Below are 18,869 nucleotides of genomic sequence, written 5' to 3' on the forward strand. Positions count from 1 at the left end.
ATTTATGTATGAGAAAATTAAGCTTAGCAGACAAACAATATATTGCTGCTTGTATTGGAAGAAATCAGAAAACAGTACCTTTGATGTAGAGGTAGTCCTCATCTTACAACAGTTCATTTAGTGACCATTCAAAGATGCAATGGCAATGTGGAAACCAGATTTACTTAACAACTGTGTTTCTAACGTAACAAGTGCATGTAAAAACTGTGGCAAGAAAGGTCAAAAAATGGGTCAAAATTCACTTAACAACTGTCTCACTTAGTAACAAAAATTTTGGGCTCAATTGTGGTCGTACGTCAAGGACCTGTATAGTAAGGCAATATTTATTAATTTATTTATTTCATGTATTTATATGCTGCCCTTCTCCAGAAGGACTCAGGGCGGCGAACACAAGTTAAGAACATGTACAACAAAAATCCCATTTTAAACCAAATTAACTAATAAATAATAAATAATAAAACCCAGAATCAGAGTCAGCCTATTTGCTTGAACAGCCAAGTCTTCAGGTCCCGACGGAAGGAGTGGAGATCAGGAGCTGTCCGGAGCTCGGTAGGCAACTCATTCCAGAGGGTGGGAGCACCCACAGAGAACACCTTACCCCTGGGAGCCGCCAGACGACATTGGCTCGCCATCGGAACCCTGAGGAGAGCAGCCCTATATGAGCAAACAGGACGGTGAGAGGCAGGCAGGAGAAGGTCCTGCAAATATCCTGGACCTAAGTCATGTAGGGCCTTATAGGTGAGAACCAACATCTTGAAGTGGACCTAGAGAACCACTGGTAACCAGTGCAGCTCACACAGAAGAGGTGTTATATGGGAGTAACGAGGGGCTCCCGTAACAACCCGTGCAGCTGCATTCTGGATCAACTGGAGTCTCCGGGTGCATCTTAGGGGCAGGCCCATGTAGAGGGAATTGCAGTAATCCAAGCGGGAAGTAACCAGGGCATGAGTGACAGTGTGAAGGTCATCTCAGTCCAGGAAAGGGCGCAACTGGCGCACCAGGCGAATCTGTGCGAAGGCCCCCCTGGTCACGGCCGTCAGGTGGTCTTCTAGGGACAGACGAGCATCCAGGAGGACACCCAAGGTGTAAGCCCTATCAACAGGGGCAAGTTTTTCCCCACCCATCAAAAGTGATGGGGTCTCTGAAACCCGAGATGCCGGCATCCACAGCCACTCAGTCTTGGAGGGGTTGAGTCTGAGTCTGTTTCTACTCATCCAGACCCGCACCACCTCCAGGCAATGGGACACCACGGAAAGGGCATCTCTGGAGTGGTCTGGGGTGGAGATGTATAACTGGGTATCATCAGCATATTAATGATATCTCACCCCGAAACCAAAAATGATCTCATCCAGCGGCTTCATATAGATGTTAAAGAGCAGGGGGGAGAGAACCGACCCCTGAGGCAATTTAGGGGCCTCGGGGTGGACCTCTGCCCCCCTGCCCATAAAAACTGCAAGCGACCTGAGAGGTAGGAGGAGAACCACTGTAAAACAGTGCCTTCCACCCCCAACCCCACAAGTCGCTGCAGTAGGATACCATGGTTGATGGTATCAAAAGCCGCTGAGAGGTCAAATAGGACCAGGATGGAGGAACAACCACCATCCCGAGCCCGCCAGAGATCATTCACCAGAGCGACCAATGCCGTTTCCATGCTGTGCCTGCGTCGGAAGCCCGATTGGTACGGGTCTAGGTATTCCGTTTCCTCCAGGAACTGTGGGAGCTGTTGCGCCACCACAGTCTCAACAACCTTCGCAATGAAGCGAAGGTTGGAGACGGGACAATAGTTATTAAGTGAGTCTGGATCCAGGGAAGGCTTTTTGAGGAGAGGTCGAACCACCGCCTCCTTAAGAGAGGTGGGGAAGACCCCCTCCTTCAACGAAGCATTGACAATTGCCTGGATCCAGTCTCTAGTCACCTCCCTGGCAGCCGAAACCAACCAGGAGGGACAAGGATCCAATAAGCAAGTGGAGGAACCAAGTTTACCCATAATCCTGTCCACTTCCTTGACAGAAACAGGGTCAAACTCAATCCAGATATTACTCTCAAGACCTACCCTAGTCTCCCCATTGGGTTCTGCCCAGTCAGAGTCCAATCTGATCCGGATCTGAGCGATTTTATCATGCAGAAACTGTACAAAATCCTCAGCTCTGCCCTGTAAAGGGTCTTCCCTTGCTCCCTGATTGAGAAGGGAGCAGGTCACACGAAACAGGGCTGCTGTGCAGTTTTCTGCAGATGCAATGAGGGCAGTGAAGTAATCTTGCTTCGCCGCTTCCATCGCCACTAGATAAGACCTAATATGGGTTCTTAACTATGTTCAACAGATTCATACCGGGAGGACCTCCAACTCTCCTCTAGGCGTCTTTTCTGACATTTCATTTCCCGGAGCTCCATGGAAAACCAAGGAGCGACCCGGGATCTGCGTCGGGTCAGAGGCCGCAAAGGTGCAATTCAGTCCAAGGCATCGGCAGCCGCCCAGTCCCAGGATGCCACCAGAGCCTCAGCCGAATTGCAGGGTTGAGAGGTGGGGAATGTCCCAAGCTCCGTCAAGAACCTCTCTGGGTCCATCAGGCACCTGGGGCGGAACCATTTTATGGGTCCCGCCTCCCAGCAGCAAGGGTTGGCAGATTAAAAGTCCAGTCTAAGGAGGCAATGGTCGGTCCATGACAGGGGGGCGATGGAAAGTTCCCCCCTACCACGACCATTTATCCACTGCCCAGAGGGAAAAACCAGGTCGAGTGTGTGTCCTCCCCTATGAGTTGGGCCCTGAATAACCTGAGTCAGGTCCATGGCTGCCATGGAAGCCATGAAGTCCCGGACTGTCTCAAATGACTCGCCGATCGAAGGCAGATTGAAATCTCCCACAACCAAAAGGTTGGGGAGTTCAAGTGCCACTTCAGTCAAGACATCGAGCAGTGCGGGCAGGGCTGTGGCAATGTAGCTGGGAGATAGGTATGTGACCAACAAGCCCGACTGAACTCCAGGGTCCCACTTCAATAGAAGAGACTCACACCCGCCTATCTGAGAGACAGTTACCTCCTTAGGACTAAGACTTTCTCTAACAACCACCGCCACCCCTCCGCCCCTTCCTTGGTGTCGCAGCTGGTGCAGCACACGAAAGCCCGGGGTGCATAAATCAGAGAGAGGGATTCCCTCCTCCTGCCCCAACCAGGTCTCCGTGATACAGGCCAGGTCCGCACCCTCCTCATCAATAAGATCTCGTATGAGGGGGGCCTTATTCACCACGGACCTGGCATTCATATACACCAGACAGAGACCAGGGTCCCTCGCTCTCACATCCCCAGGAAAGCAGGGTGAGCAGGAGGCATGGGAGCAAGTCACCACCCGAATGCATCTGGTGTGATGCTCCCGGACCCTACTTTCATTTCTTCTGCCCCATCCCACATCACAGGTATAGAATGTCCCCCCCTCTCTGAACATCCTCTACGACTCCCAATCCCCCCAATCTGCCGGGACCGTCAGAATGGCATGGCTGCTGATATGGGAGAAGTTGCCTTCATAGTGCATTAGGGGCAGGCTGAGGACAAGATCATCTTTTCCTGTCTTTAGGAAATATTAAATGGGCTGTCCTTACACTTAGGTGAGCAGATGAACTCTCAAGATGGAAGAAATACAAGATGAATACATTTTCAATGTATCATTTTCTTCAGTTAAAATCAACTCCCTACCCTTGAATTTTCTTTTAGCCCCAGAAAGAAAAGGATGCAGGGTACAAGAACACTTCCTATTCTGAACAGCTAATAGCAACTTGAAAAGTTGAATGTGATTATTTCAATTGAGGAAATGGCCTGTGAAAAAAGTAATAAACCATTCAATTATTACTAGCATGTAATAATAGCAATTATTACTAGCATGCGAATCACATCCCCCCACCCCTCAGTCACCAAAGGACGAGAGCTATTCCAAAAGAATATAGGAAATTTTCTTCACAGTGTTCTTGGATCACTGTGTGGAAAAACTATATTTACGGTATAATATTTAAGTTGCTGTCAAGAGATTGGATAGATGCTTATTTCGTAACATTAATCTTTGACCACATTTAAAACAGGTTTAAAAATCACAGTGACTTGGCATGCATGTCATATCAGCAGTAAATTACTAAAATTACATTGCAAAATGCAAAGTAACCAATGGGAGGGCGTTATTTAATTATTTTTACTTGATAGACCATGCAAGTACAAAAATCCAGCACACAAAAAAAGCACCCAGGTGATGGGTTATATGCAAATGATAAGAATTTTAATTAAGTGCAAGAAATGTTTTCAAATTTAAACTAATTACATTATCTTCACTACAAACAAAATATACGGCAGATGAATATAATAACAGCTCTTAAAAGGGTATCTAAGCCAGATAGGGAAACCACAGAAGAGTCCTTGGTAGGGAACCATTCTTAAGCCAAGGCCAGAAGCCTGTTTTCCTTAGAGTAATGTCAGTTTCGAATCAAGGCACACTTGGATAATTGCCATAAATCAGAGTTAGATAGCTATGGGAATCTGCTTGGTTTGCATTAAATGTATCAACTTCTGTCTGGTAGAATAGAAGCAAATATGCCTTTGCACTCTATTCTCTGTATTCATTAGCAAAATTCTGACAATCACTATCTTTTTCCTAACATTTATCTTTACATCATGCCAAAATTCTTTTGTGAAAACAGTCTAAGTCCAGTGGAGATAAATCTTAATAGAATTCCCTCAGTACTTTGGCCCCATAACATTTCAGATGAAGTTCAAAAACTGATGAACCAAATGCTGATGAAAATAAACCAATCTCTGAATGAAACCAGCTAGGGAATTCCTTCTTTGTGAGTTGTTATATTTGTTTTAGATGAAGATAAATGGCTCCCTTCTTTATTTATTGGTAGAGAAGTTTACAAGTTTGGTAATTGTCTTTTAGCAGGTTAGGAATAACCTAAGGCTGTTAAAAAAAATAAAGATTTTGTTAGCAAATAATTCTCATAAGGCATTTCATTTATTAGAATTAGTTTCTATGGACAGGCTATATATAGAATTCACCCAACTATAGCACTATTTAATAATTCTCTGTGAGTAATTTTCTTCCTCTGTTTTTCTCATTTATACAAAAAATAATTTTATTTTTGCCTAATAAGACCTGACAATGTGTACTTAGGTTTATGATTCTTGTAGCGATAGAATCTGATGAACTCTTAAAAAAAGAAAAGAAAAGGAAGAAAGAAAAACCCAAGTTTTTGAAGCATTTCTGCACATATTTATTTAAAGACAAAACTGACCTAATTCAGTGGATTGCCCCCAGGTATCCACTGAATTCATTAAATTACTGGATTTGTTGAGTTAAGTTTACACTATAACAAAAATAATTATTATGTTTTATTTGTCCAATAGCTGAACTTCTTTCCACATATTTGTAAAATAAATGTATTATAGTTTATGAAATTGCATGAAATGAATTGTCTTCCTCTCTGTCTGATTGTGGGGGTGAAAATGTCCCCATTCCAAATTTGTAATGACAAAAATGTCTTATTAAAAATGTAAAGCCAACAGTGGCCGACTAGTGCATACAAACAGGTTTTGAGAAAGAGCCTTGAATGTAGAGAGTGTTTCATCACTGAAAGTGTTGGTGGCACAGCTCATGTAGCCCTCGGACTCCTTTTGACCATCTGCTCCAAATTGGGTGAGGCTAAAATATTGCCCTACTATTTTTTACTGGGGAAGTTTGAAAAAGATGTTGGAGGGACTTATTTCCCCAGTTCAAATTTCCAACTTTCTCCCATTAAGCCAGTTTTTGGTCCCGAGGCTGTTCATGATTAGCACGCAGCTCACGGCATGCTGCAGAAAGGCTGACACAGCTTTCAAGGTGCTGGGGATTATGTACCAGTGTGTGAGGGTTGAGTGATGGAATGCCTAATATATCTTGAAATAAAGAAATGGGTAGAAAAATAATCAAGGGGGGAAATAGGGTCAGCACAGAAGAGAGTCTTGAGTTCAGAGGAGATTCTTGAGTCCAGATGAGAACGAGGGGAATGTGAGAAAGAGACTTTGAGTAACTGTGCCCTAATTAGACTAAATATTAGCTGTGCAAGATCATTATTTTGGTATTTTTCAATTTCTCTTACATTCCCCTGCTAGCAATAAAGGTGGCTTTTGTTTCTCAAAAAAATCCAAGTATTCATGTTTTCTGAGTTGCTTGCTCTGCAGGGCTCAACAATTACTTGGTCTTAATTCCATGAATAAAAGAATCCTATGGACACATTCTGAAGAACTCTATTCTTTATTTGCATTTCATAAGATTCTCATGTAAACTGCAAATATTTATCTTGGTTCTGATTTATTTGATGTGATCCCAAGTACGATGATCCTTCAAGCTCATTTTTGCTAACAGTTTTAGAAATGACCATTGAAAGTAAGTCATTTCCATTTTGAACCTCCGTAGCTACAGGAGACAGGAAAACTAAGGGAATCTGTGCTATGCTATGCTATGCTATGCTATGCTATGCTATGCTATGCTATGCTACAGCAGAAGATTTCAGAATGAATATAACGTGTGGTCATAGACAGTTCTAGAGTACAATACTGAAAAATAGTTTCTTATTAATAAAAAAAAAATCAAAACTTCCTGTTTACCTTCAATTCCAGAGGGTCCTGCCTCCTGCATTCTATATCCTGCAATTTAGTTGTGTAGTTTAATGTCTTTAATTTTGCCTGCCTGTCTGAAACCACAGGGTTGCATATGGCAACTTTCTGTTTTTGTAAAGATGATTTTGCTGCCAAAAGTTATTTGCACTTCCCGTGTGTCAGAGAATACAAATGAAGTTAATTTAGTGGGTTTCGTTTGTATTTGTTTTCATATGGACAAGAATATTAAGGATTAATTAAGGATTAAAAGTGCTTAAATCTTGGAAAAGTGACAAAATTCTCAAATGTTAGAATAATAATAGCCTGCAACAAACTATTACTGATTTCATATCTGCATAGTATTGTTGAAAAGTGAGCAGCCACTGGTTTTCAGTATCTTGTAGGATATTTCAGTGTGTTTTATTTTCCCCAGATGTTCAAACGTTTAATAACTAAAAGGCATTCTGTGACCACCAAGAATGTTTGTGCTATTTTTCCTGCCAATGTTTTTTTTTAGGATTACCTGTATTTCGCCTGTGTTTTTATAGCTGCAAAACCTTGAACATTAGATCTACTGTGAACGGTGGAAGAAAAGCTAAATAAAAATGTATACTTAGAGACTGATTCTATAACTATTTACACAATTCTTCATACATTTCACATACAGCTATGCATGTACACACTCAACCTGTTTCAATTATTTGGGGTCACAACATTTGAACTGAATGAACACTTAAATTGTTTGACTCATATAGATGCCTTAGTTTTCTTTGCTCTTAAATGATTTATTAAATGTATTGTTTTGACTGCCATGTTTTAAACCAAAGTTTACTAAACATGCAATCATGTACAATGAGACCATTTAGTAAAAAATTGATATTACCTAGTTTGATAATGAAACATCTGCAAGAATATAACCTAGCTCAGAAAGCACCAAGAACTCCAATCTTGAGTTACAATATTCTCTTCTGTTGGGAGGCATATTGTGACAGATGGTACCTACAAAGTGGGCAGGTGCTTTGATGGACTATTATGAAACAGCAGCTTTCCATGAAGGATGAATCGTGTGTGTGTGTGTGTGTGTGCGCGCGCGTGTGTGCGTGTGTTTGAGAGAGAGAGAGAGAGAGAGAGAGAGAGAGAGAGGATGGAATTGTGTAGAAGGTATTTACTTATTTACTCATTAAACAATTACTAGTTTAATAGTTTCACTTTATAGAAAAAGAATGATAATTTTTATGAACCATGCATAAATACTTTTTATATATTTATATGGACTCAGTATATAAATAATTGAGAGTCTGTTCATCACACTTCATGGTGTGCCTGCAAGATATTTGCAGGGAAGGACATCCAGCCAAGAAATGTACAATATGTGAAGAAGCTCCTTGTTAAAGTGTCAGCGAAATGATAAGAACTCAGCATCTCATTTTTCAGCACAACCGCCATGTAGATTAAAACCAGTATCTACTTTTCTCTCTTGCTAGATATGTGGAACTGACAAGTCACTATCCAGGAATCTTGTTAGAATGGCAACCCTGCCACTTACTATTTTTCAGATGCAGAACTCATATCTCAAACTGGTCTGTCCTGCAGTCAGTTGGTATTACAGTCTGTGGGGTATAAGGCAAGTTAGTATGTTGCAAAGATAAACTAAAACACAAAATATTTATTATTTACTAGTTAATTAAGTTTGTATTTTGCATGTGCAGATCCACATATTTAGTTGCTACTAGAAACTAAATTATTGTTATGACTCAAGTATGTGAAAGAAAAGATGATAATACTTGCCCAGCTTAATGTTCTTAAATTTATGTGCTTTTGCTTGTTCTATATAGGAGGTTGTACTGCATTAGTGAAATTCATTTGTGTGGTTAAATCTTAGATTTATGTTAAAGTATTTAACATAACATTTTTATATGTATATGTATGTATACATGCATTCATTTATTATCTTTCTAGTACTAGATTTTAATATTATAACTGGTATGGAATGAATCCAGCCATTTTGATCCATTTTATTTTTTATTATGCATGCTTATGAACATTTCCTGAAATTCAAGATTATATATTTTTTTTCTTTTCTGGGACAGGAACAGGGAAGCAAAAATGAGATTGTCTTTTCTTTCTTGTTTTGCATCTGGTATTCCTTTTGTATTAGAATATATATTATATAGGACAAAAGATGCTGCATTTGATTCAGCATTGTAACAGATTCATTTCTCATCTGTTTCAAATCTCTCCTTGTATAAAAATTAAATGGTGTTTGTTAATACCTGTTAACCTAAACGTAACCAGGAGTAGAAAGTGGGGTGTTTTGAAATTTCCTATTTATTAATGTATGTATGTATGATCTTCTTTCTGTTTCATTTCTGGTGTACCTAACATCTTTTGATGGAGAATTACTTGAAGTTTTCTTTCTTTCTCCTTGTTAGAATACTATGAAATATATTTCAGTGTTGTTATACATTAAAAAAACAATAATGCCAATCCTTTACTGGCTACTCTAGAGAAAAGAAGGACTAGGGGTGACATGATAGCAGTATTTCAGTATTTGAGGGGCTGCCACAAAGAAGAGGTCAACTTATTGTTATGACCCAGATGGTCAAGGCAAGGCAGGCCTTTAGAGAGTCCTTTATTGCCCTCAAGAAGTGCTCAACAAATGGCCCCCCAATGATCTGTAAGGCTCCACCACATGCTACCCTGAAGGCAGTCACTTTCAGTCTTTGAAACAACAGTCAATATATTACCAGGAAAGTCCACAAGGCAAAGTCCAGGCATAAGACAAATGGCAGTCTTCGGGGCAAAGACAAGTTACAAGGCAAACACAGTTTTGAAGGTAAAGCAAAGCAAAGGGCAAAATAAATCCACAAGGCTAATGTAAGTCAAGTGACAGTCCTCAAAGCAAAGACAAGGTACAAGGCAAAGGCAGTCCTCGAAGGAAGGCAAAAGGCACGAGTCAAAGCCAGGGGAGTATAATCCAAAATAAAGAAATGTTCCTGGCAAAGACTAACTCCCTTCCCCTTAAATCGGTCCACTCCAGATATTCCTTGTGAGGAGGAGTGGTTCCTCCCAAGTAGCCTTGCAGGTCAAGTAGCTTGCCTATGCTTTGCTCTCCATGCCCTTGGATTGAGTGGGAGAGGCATCTGTTCCACCTCAGAGGTGATCTGCTGCCTGTCAGCAGCTAATCCTCTTCTATGTCTATGAAGGCAGATAGCTCTCCATCCAGTTGACCACTTTCCCAATGCCTGAAGGGCCTGAGATAGCATTGTCCTCAGCCCCTGGCCTCTCCACACATGCCATCTCCGTCAGTTGGTCCTAGTTCCAACTCCTCCTCCTCTTCCGAACTGGGATCCAAGGGGGGTCATGAACTTATTTTCCCAAAGCAGCAGAAGGCAAGACAAGAAATAATGGACGGAAACTAATCAAGGAAAAAAGCAACCTAGAATTAAGGACAAACTTCCTAACAGTGAGAACAATTAACCAGTGGAACAGGGTTATATACTGTTTATAATTGTATAGGGTCTCCTGCTTGACCAGGGGGGTTGGACTAGATGACCTCTAAGGTCCCTTTCAGCTCTACTCTGATTTATTGATTAAATATCAGTAAGTTCAATGCACGTATAGATGTGGATTGGTTTGGGAAAAGGAGATGGGATAAAATCAAATTAAAAGTTATGTTTCCCTTTGTTTTGAAGATACAGATATATTTCTGCAATAGAGCCTGTATATACCCACTGTGTGTATTGCTGTGAAAGGAAGCAGGCTAGCAAAAATAAAAAGAAGCCTTTTGTTTTCTCTCTTTTGAAAATATAATTTGATGCCCTTCAGTTATCCAAGTAAAAGTATTTGGCAGGTTGTAGTAAAGGTGTGGCTTGTGCACCTCAGGGCATGAGAAATGATTTTTGTGAACTATGTGTGTGACATTGTCAACCTAATAAAAAGAGGCTGATCTTCCAGAACATGTCACAACATGTAGTCTATCTTTTGTGCTCAAAAGAACAAGCAGCAGGATCTTCTAATTTAGCACTATTGTTCTCATTACTTTCTTATGCTTATGGCACATTTACTCAGACTAAGTGTTAGGCCCATGTGTTTATTTCCTTAATGCTTAGTTATTTTGTCTGGGGAAAGAAAAAGAGTCATCTGAGCTAATTGTACTCTCTCTCTTGCTTTTCAGATAACTTGCTTTGAAAGCAAGATGGGATAACAAAAATATGCAGTGTATAGACTGCAGAACAAACTATTCTTGTTCTGTTTGGTCAAAATAATAGTCAAATGTGATTTAAGCAGTACCGTTTATTATCTGAATATATACAGTTATGTAATATATAGTAATGTAATAGAACCGGTTTGAATCCTGGTGATAAGCATTTTTGAGTATTGCAAGTGTTAATGCAACATATACTTATGCAGTTTATGGCCTACTTTAGATGTTTGAATTAGAAATAAGTGTACATCATGGAACAAATCAAATCAAAACTTTAATACAGCCTCTAGGCCAGAGAACACTGCAATAAAAATTCATAAAGCTATAATTAATAAAACAAAAAAGTAGATATAAAATACAATTACATACAATAAATGTAACATAAATATATTTTACTGCTAAATGTTCAGAATAATGAAAACTAAAGGCATAAAAGCCTTTGGCCCCTATATTTGTGGTGCCAAAATGGTGCTTTCTCCTTTCCTTTTTAAATTACACGGGTGACCTCATCTGTCACTCTGGAGTGAGGTAACACCAATATAGCTTGTGATACTTAATTGTGTATCTTTATCCATGGTAAATTAAGCAATTCCATGACCGTCTTATCCCGATGCCTGGAGGCTGTGAGGAGATGGACAGTGAAAAACAGGCTTCAGGTTGAACCCTGGCAAAACTTAGCTGATTTGGTTTTGGGGGCCTATTGATTTATTTATTGACCATCTATTACCTTCAACATGTATTGACCCCTTTTTACACCCAATTATTGATCAATCCCTTGGATAGTCCAATCAACCCTTAGGAGTATAAGGAAAGTCTGCTCTAGAGCAATTAGATTACAAAAATGATTGGTTTACATATCATAGATAGGAACATTTCAGATCCACACCATAATATATAGCATCCCCTACTGTATAATTGCTTTGCTTTTCAAGAAAAGGTTTTATACCAGCATCAATGACAGCAAGAAATTTAGTATAGAAAACTCTGGCAAAAAAGGTATTTTAGTTTGCCTTTATTTTTATAAATAACTCAATGTGGTGAACATACGCAATATTCCTCACAACAATAAGGTGTTGAACTAAAGGAGAGTGACTGACCCAAGTCACTCAGCTGGCTTTCATGCCTATGGCAGGACTAAAACTATAGTCGTCTGGTTTCTAGCCATTTCAGCATATCACAATTCAAGAAGACAACATTTATACAACTATGTTTTATAAACCTAGTGTTGTGGCCTGTCGGCAGCTGGCCCCTCCAGCAGCTGAATCAGAGGATGAGGAGGCGTGGGAGTCAGGGTCAGCATCAAGGCAACCTGAGAACTCCAAGGGGGAAGGGGGAATGGAGCTGGCAGAGAAAGAGAGGCAGAGGCAGAGCCTGGGCCGTCGGTCAGCCCTCAGATGGAGAGTTAACATCCCCCGGGTCTGGAACAGGGGTGGGTTCCACTTACTTTTACTACCAGTTCACAGCGGGAGCACGCACACTTCTGCGCATGCACAGATTATCCATGATGACATCATGGTGGGTGGGCAGAGCCTCCCGACAGTTTTACTACTGCTCCTATAGAACTGGACCGAACCGGGAGCAACCCACCACTGGTCTGGAAGTGACTATGAGGAAGAGGAGGAACAAGTGGGTCCAGTGTCTGATGCACAGATGTGCAGAAGGCAGAGGAGACGAGAGCAGTGGAAATCCATGGGTCGATCCTTGGGAAGGAAGAGCACTGCTGTTAGCGAAGCCCCAACCTAGCTCTGGGGATAAAAGGCAGAGGCGAAGATGAATAGATATCGCAGACAACTATTTATCTCCCTGCCAGACGTACTTGTTAGCCTGTGGTGAGAGACAAACATTTTGCTTGGGCTCCTGGTGTTCCTAATAAAGGAATATTTGAGTTAACTTCAGAGGGTTTGTCGTGTTTGGGGAGATGGGTCAGAACACCTATCTATTCTGCCTGCAGATCAAAATCATGATCATTAAATGTGAATTTGTTGGGAATTCCTTACAAGTAAGACCATTTAAGGTTGTAACTATTCTCTGTGCATCAGTGCATCAGTGTGGACAGCCACATTCGTTTATACGTAGAGGATATAATAAGAAATATGGTAATATAAATGTTTTAAGAGGCTAACAATCTTTGATCACTCTCTTGTTTTTGAGAATAAGATGCAATTATTTCACCTGTGCTTTGTTTAAACCTTATTGTTAATTACATTAGATAATTTATAGGTAGTGATAAACGCTAAAGGAAGTGTTGAAATTATCACTTTGTTTAAAAGTGAAGACATTTTATCTCTGCATACATGTAAAACTCAGGAGTAAGCTATGTAAGTACTTTAAGGTAATAAAACTGCATTGGAAATTACACTGATTCAGTAAAATTTATTCCCTAAGAAATGTGCACTAATATATCTACACAATTGTAGATTAATTAAAGTTTCTGGGCAATTAAAGTTTCTGGAATTTTTTTTTAAAAAAGGGTATAGAATGTTTGTGATTATAAAGCAAAAGCTTAGTATGCTAAAAGAAATTCCCAATAAGATTATCAGTCTCTAAGAAGATTATCCAGGACAAGGTACTTCAATATTTAAGAAAAGCAGCAGCTGTGCAAGCTGCAAATCTTTAAAGATCTGCCCATAATTGAAGAAACTAGAGATCAGCCTGATGCCTTGGACCAAATAAGTATCTTTTAAATATAAGGTGTTTAGAAGCAGCTTATTCATATAATAGCCCAAGTCAAACTCCCAAAGCTTAGCAAACAGAAGAGAGATAAATTTGGATCTATTTCCAAGAACAACTTTTCAAAGCAATTTTTTACTGTGCTATTTCCCGCTATGTGAAAAAATTGTTGTTTAAGATAGGGTTTCTCCTAGCTGTTGACTTTAAAAAAAAGTGTGAAAAACCATCTATCTGAGAAATGAGAAAAATAAAACTTGTATGAAACTTAGGAAATGCTGGGAAGAAAACCGTGAGACTGTGGCAGTGTATGGCTGGCAAGTGTTGCCTTGCTTTTACTTATAAAGTATATTGTAGGACAATAAGTTCATTACTTAGGGCGGCACAATGGCTCAGTGTTTAAGATGTTGGGCTTGTTCGCTGAAAAGCCAGCAGCCCAGGTTTGAGACCCAAGCGTCATATGATGGGGTGAGCTCCCATCCTTGCCCCAGCTCCTGCCAATCTAGCAGTTCAAAAGCATATAAATGTGAGTAGATAAATAGGTATCACTTCAGTGGAAGGTAACAGCACTCCATGATGTAATGGTGTCCACATGACAATGGAAATGTCTTGAGAAGTGCTGGCTCCATGGTCTTGATCTGGAGATGAGCAACACCTTCTATAGTTGGCATTGACTAGCAGAGTAAAATCCACAAGGACTTCTTTTACTTACTTACAGATCTACTTAATTTCAAACACTTGATTAAAAGTCATTTATTGTTTTTAAATACACCTAATATAAAACTGACCAGTACAATATAGGCAGTTTAGGATGTATTTGAGACACACACGTACACACATGCACACACACACTTTTTTGCTTTTCTTCATCAGTTTCTCACCATCACCCTCTACCTCTCACTTCCATGGAAGATTTTTTTAGAACTTAAATTGTTTTCATGTTGAAATGAAATGTATCATAATAAATCAACACAATTTAAATCTTTAAGATACTATATCAGAATGAAGGAACCTTATAACTATAGTGAAATATATTTTTACTTTATGCATAACTGAAAAATGTTATAACATGAGTAATAAATTATATTCTACATATGTCTTTTTGAAACCATATTATAGATTTGTTGGACAGGAATATAATCAAATCCTAATTTTTAGAAGCATAAATCAAGAATTTGAGAAAATCAAGTATACTTCAGCCCCATCTTAGCATGTTAAGCTTGTTGTAATACCCACATTCATTTCATTTAGAAAAATGTCAAAAATCCAGCTCTTTTGTAGAGCTTTTACAATTATTTATAGTTGCATTAATATGGCTTAACATAATATGAGTATACTGTATTTTATTAACTTCAGGAATGATTACTTTAGTTTTTGATATTTTATATATCTGTACTGTAGATGTTCCTTATATCTCAATAACATGTAATTTAGTACTTTCATCTTACAAATGTAACAAATAAATAACAAATCAAGACTAATATTTTTGACAAATACTGAACAGTTAGTTTCTAGGTTATAAATATAATGAAACCAAACATCAACTTTTTTATGGTAATAAAAACGGCATTTTTACTGAAAATCAACTAGATCCAGAAGCAAAACACAAAACAAATTATAAACAGTATGACCATAACTACAGTTTATAGATATTTAATAGCAAGAGTTGTAGTTTAACTTTTGTTCTTCTATCCCAGATTTTTTGCTGAGCTGTGTACATAAGCTCATTTGTATGCATATCATGTTTTCCCGAAAATAAAACAGGGTCTTATTTTCTTTTGGGCTTCAAAATAAGCACTCGGCCTTATTTTCGGGGAGATCTTACTTTTTTTAAAATTTATATTTATTAAATATTGTAGTTACAGTAGTAAACACAAATACAAATTAAACTCAGAAAAATGAAAGTATAAAAATGCAAAGAAAGATTTAAAAAATCTGTAAAGTGACTTCCAATCTTTTATCAAAAGTAAAAACAAATTTGATAACTTTTTACCCCTGTAAGATTACAAACAAGTATCTCGTGTTCCCATAACCCATCTCTTAGCTATATGTAAATCTATGAATTATCAACTTTTCAGTCCTGATGTTACCAAACTAACTTTGTATTCCTTCCTTTCATTTCTAACAATCTTTTTTTTTTAAAAAAATCAAGTTTTATTGATTTTTTTTTCCCAACATAGATGAACAGAAAGCCCAGTGTGTATAGCACTGAATAGGCGTGCAGGTTGGCGCTCAGGGGCTCTAGTAGGCTAGTGGTGCTCAGGACATTTTCGGAGGCTTTCAATCTGGGATGATTGAACCCGGCCAGGGAGGAACAGTCCCCCAGCACTGCCAAGTGCAGCGCTGCCAGGAGGTTGAAGAGGCCAGCAGAAGCATGGGCAGCCACTTGGCCATTTAAAGACTTGTGGATTTCAACTTCCAGAACTTCCCACAACCCCCCCTCCATCCCCCCTTTCTGGATTGGGGTAGCTCATGCCCACAGGGTCCGTTGGGGTTGGAAGTTTGATTGTACCCCATGAGGGAGCCTATATCAGCTGAGCCAGAACGGGCCAGGAGCCAGAACGGGCTTGTCATTCTGTCTCTCTGCGGAGGCCTTCCAGTGCAATGCTCTGCCACAGCTTTGGAACAAACCTTCGCTTTCCCTGCAGAGAATTGCAAGGCTGGAGGCTTTGCCTTGTTCCGATCAGCAGGAAAATACCCCCCTTTCTCTGCCAATCATTCTATCCTTGGGGAGCTCTGCACAGACACAGATCCCAAAAATGCTCCCTCCAAAGCCTTCAGCCTTACAATGCTGCGCAGGGAAGGCAGAGGTTTGCTCTGAAGCTGTGGCAGAGCATTACACTAGGAGGCCTCTGCAGAGAGACAGAGAGGCAGCTCCTGGCCCTTGCTGGCTCAGATGATCCGCGGGCCGCAATTAAGGTGCCGAGCTTCCATAAGGTCACCAGAGAAGGGAAGGGCTGCTTCCTATGCTGCCCATACCCACCCCTTCACTAGGGCTTATTTTTGGAGGAGGACATAATTTTACGCCCACCCCAAAAATCAGGCTTGGCCTTATTTTCAGGACACATCATATTTTCAGCGAAACATGGTATGTAGAGACAAAGTTATGAGAAATATTGGTTAAATATATATCAAAAAGGTTTGTTTATATATTCCAAGATTCCTAACATACTAAGTTTTATTTTTATATGCCAACATATTTTAATATATAATTAAAATTTAATTTTTAAAATCAAATGCTACACACACACAAACATACATAAATACATTATTAGCTGTTACTATACATACATACATGGATTAGATATTAAATATATATTCTTATGCCCATACAATTAGTCCTTGACTTACAACCACAACTGAGCCCCAAATTTCTGTTGCTAAGTGAGACATATGTTAAGTGAATTTTGCCCTTTCTTGCCACAGTTCTTAAATATATCACTGCAGTTGTTAAGTTTGGTAACATGGTCATTAAGTGAATCTGGCTTCCCCATTGCCTTTGCTTGTCAGAAAATTACAAATGGTGATCACATGACCCCAGAATACTGCAACCATCATAAGTATGAGTCAAGCGTCTGAATCTTGAATATGTGACTGCTGCAATGGTCAAAACTGTGAAAAATGGTCGTAAGTCAGTTTTTCAAGTGCAGTTGTAACTTCGAATGGCCACTAAACAAACTGCTGAAAGTCGAGGACTATCTGTACAGAGTATACTGAGTGAAAAGACATGTTAATATAAATTCAGGCCAATGAGTTGCTGAAAAGCATGAACAGTAATGAAAATTGTGCACTCTGGAGATGCAATAGATACATCCAGGAACAAAGAATAAAAGATGAGGTACCCCTGTGCATTCCTGTGAAATATTATTGTTGTCTCTAGGATTCCCGGAGTCTTTTATTCCTTGGCTCAAGAATCCTTTTTCTTTTAGAAGATTCTTCAGGCAAGGAACCAAATAATGTGAGAGAAACAATATAGGTACAGCAGAGATCTGAAAACTTCATTACACTACATGATAATAAACCAGCAGAGATTGCTTCTGAACAAATCTATAAGACTATAGTCTTATTTCTCTACCTTATACATGTTTCTTAAGTGAATATATTCAAATTGTTAGAGATCTTGCTCAGTTTTCCCTCATCGCTGTCAGATTCATGTTCATGTCTCTACAAGATACGACGGGATTTCCTGTTAACCTTAACGGAGATCTTTTCCCAATAAGGGTGTGAAATCATGGTTTGAGCAAGGTGTGAAAGTGATGAATACTTCATTACCCTTGTCAGTTAGAATGGAGCTTTTTCCAGTATAACTTATTGTCTGGATATTTGCATTTGTAGACATCCCTGCTGTTACTCTCTGTCAGCATCTTGGAATTTGGTCAGATCTCAGACAATCAAATCCAATTTGCCACAGGACAGACTATGAGTCAGCTGCTTTCATGTATCTTCCGGGACTACCTCCTACATCTTTGTTTCCTGTAGGAGCATGTTGTTGGGATCTTTCCATTTCACCTACTGCTGATTTAAAGCATGTAGTATTTATAAGGTTGGCGAGTTCACTTAGATAAATAAGACCAACAGTATGTCAAAATGGTTGGGGGTAGTTTTCTGTGCATGGAAATGGGAGGCAAATCATACTTCCTTCCTTGTACTGATGCAGTAATAGAAATAAAAGGGGTTACATTTTGTATACATGTGTAAGACAATCCTACAGTATATACAGTATTTCTGCGCCCTCCTCTCTCCCTGTGCAGCTTTGCATCAATTATTCAACTGCTACAGATGTTGACAGAAGAATAGAAATGATCAAGAAAAGCAGTTAAAAGTATATTATTAAGGAATACTTCTGAAAAGCTGTTATTATTAGTTCACATCATTGGCAGTAATGATGATGGTTGAGATTGTTCTGTGAGTAAGTATTTTCCCACTGTATATTTCTCTTGTTTATCTTCTCTGGGCAGGGCTAGAAAAATGAGCAATAATGCCACTTCACATGCATTTGCAGGTTAAAGTCAACTCATCCTAGCCACACCCTTAGTTTTTTAGGAACCAAAGTTTTCCTTAAATTCATACAGCAAGATCACATTTTAGCAACCAGTTATTTTGCCATGGAATGGAAAGGACTTTTGAATAAATTTTGATTCCTGTGACTCAGGAGACACATGAAAAGTGTGATAAAAAAGAGAGGTAAATTGTTTATGTGTGTGTGTGTGTGTGAGAGAGAGAGAGAGTCTGTCTGTCTGCCTGTCTGCCTGTCGTTATCTATCTATCTATCTATCTATCTATCTATCTATCTATCTATCTATCTATCTATCTATCTATCTATCTATCTATCATCTATCTATCTATCTGATTTCCATAGTTTATATCTGGTATAATATCCCACA

General features: G+C 39.4%; 1 protein-coding gene across 6 annotated transcripts in view; it reads left to right on the forward strand.

Moving 5' to 3' along the window:
* TENM2 (teneurin transmembrane protein 2) overlaps positions 1-18,869 on the forward strand; it is a 959,433-nt gene that overhangs the window by 530,008 nt on the left and 410,556 nt on the right. The window lies entirely within an intron of this gene.

This window comes from Pantherophis guttatus, chromosome 2 (genome assembly GCF_059756535.1).
Source record: "Pantherophis guttatus breed Tessera chromosome 2, ASM5975653v1, whole genome shotgun sequence".
Lineage (NCBI taxonomy): Eukaryota > Metazoa > Chordata > Lepidosauria > Squamata > Colubridae > Pantherophis > Pantherophis guttatus.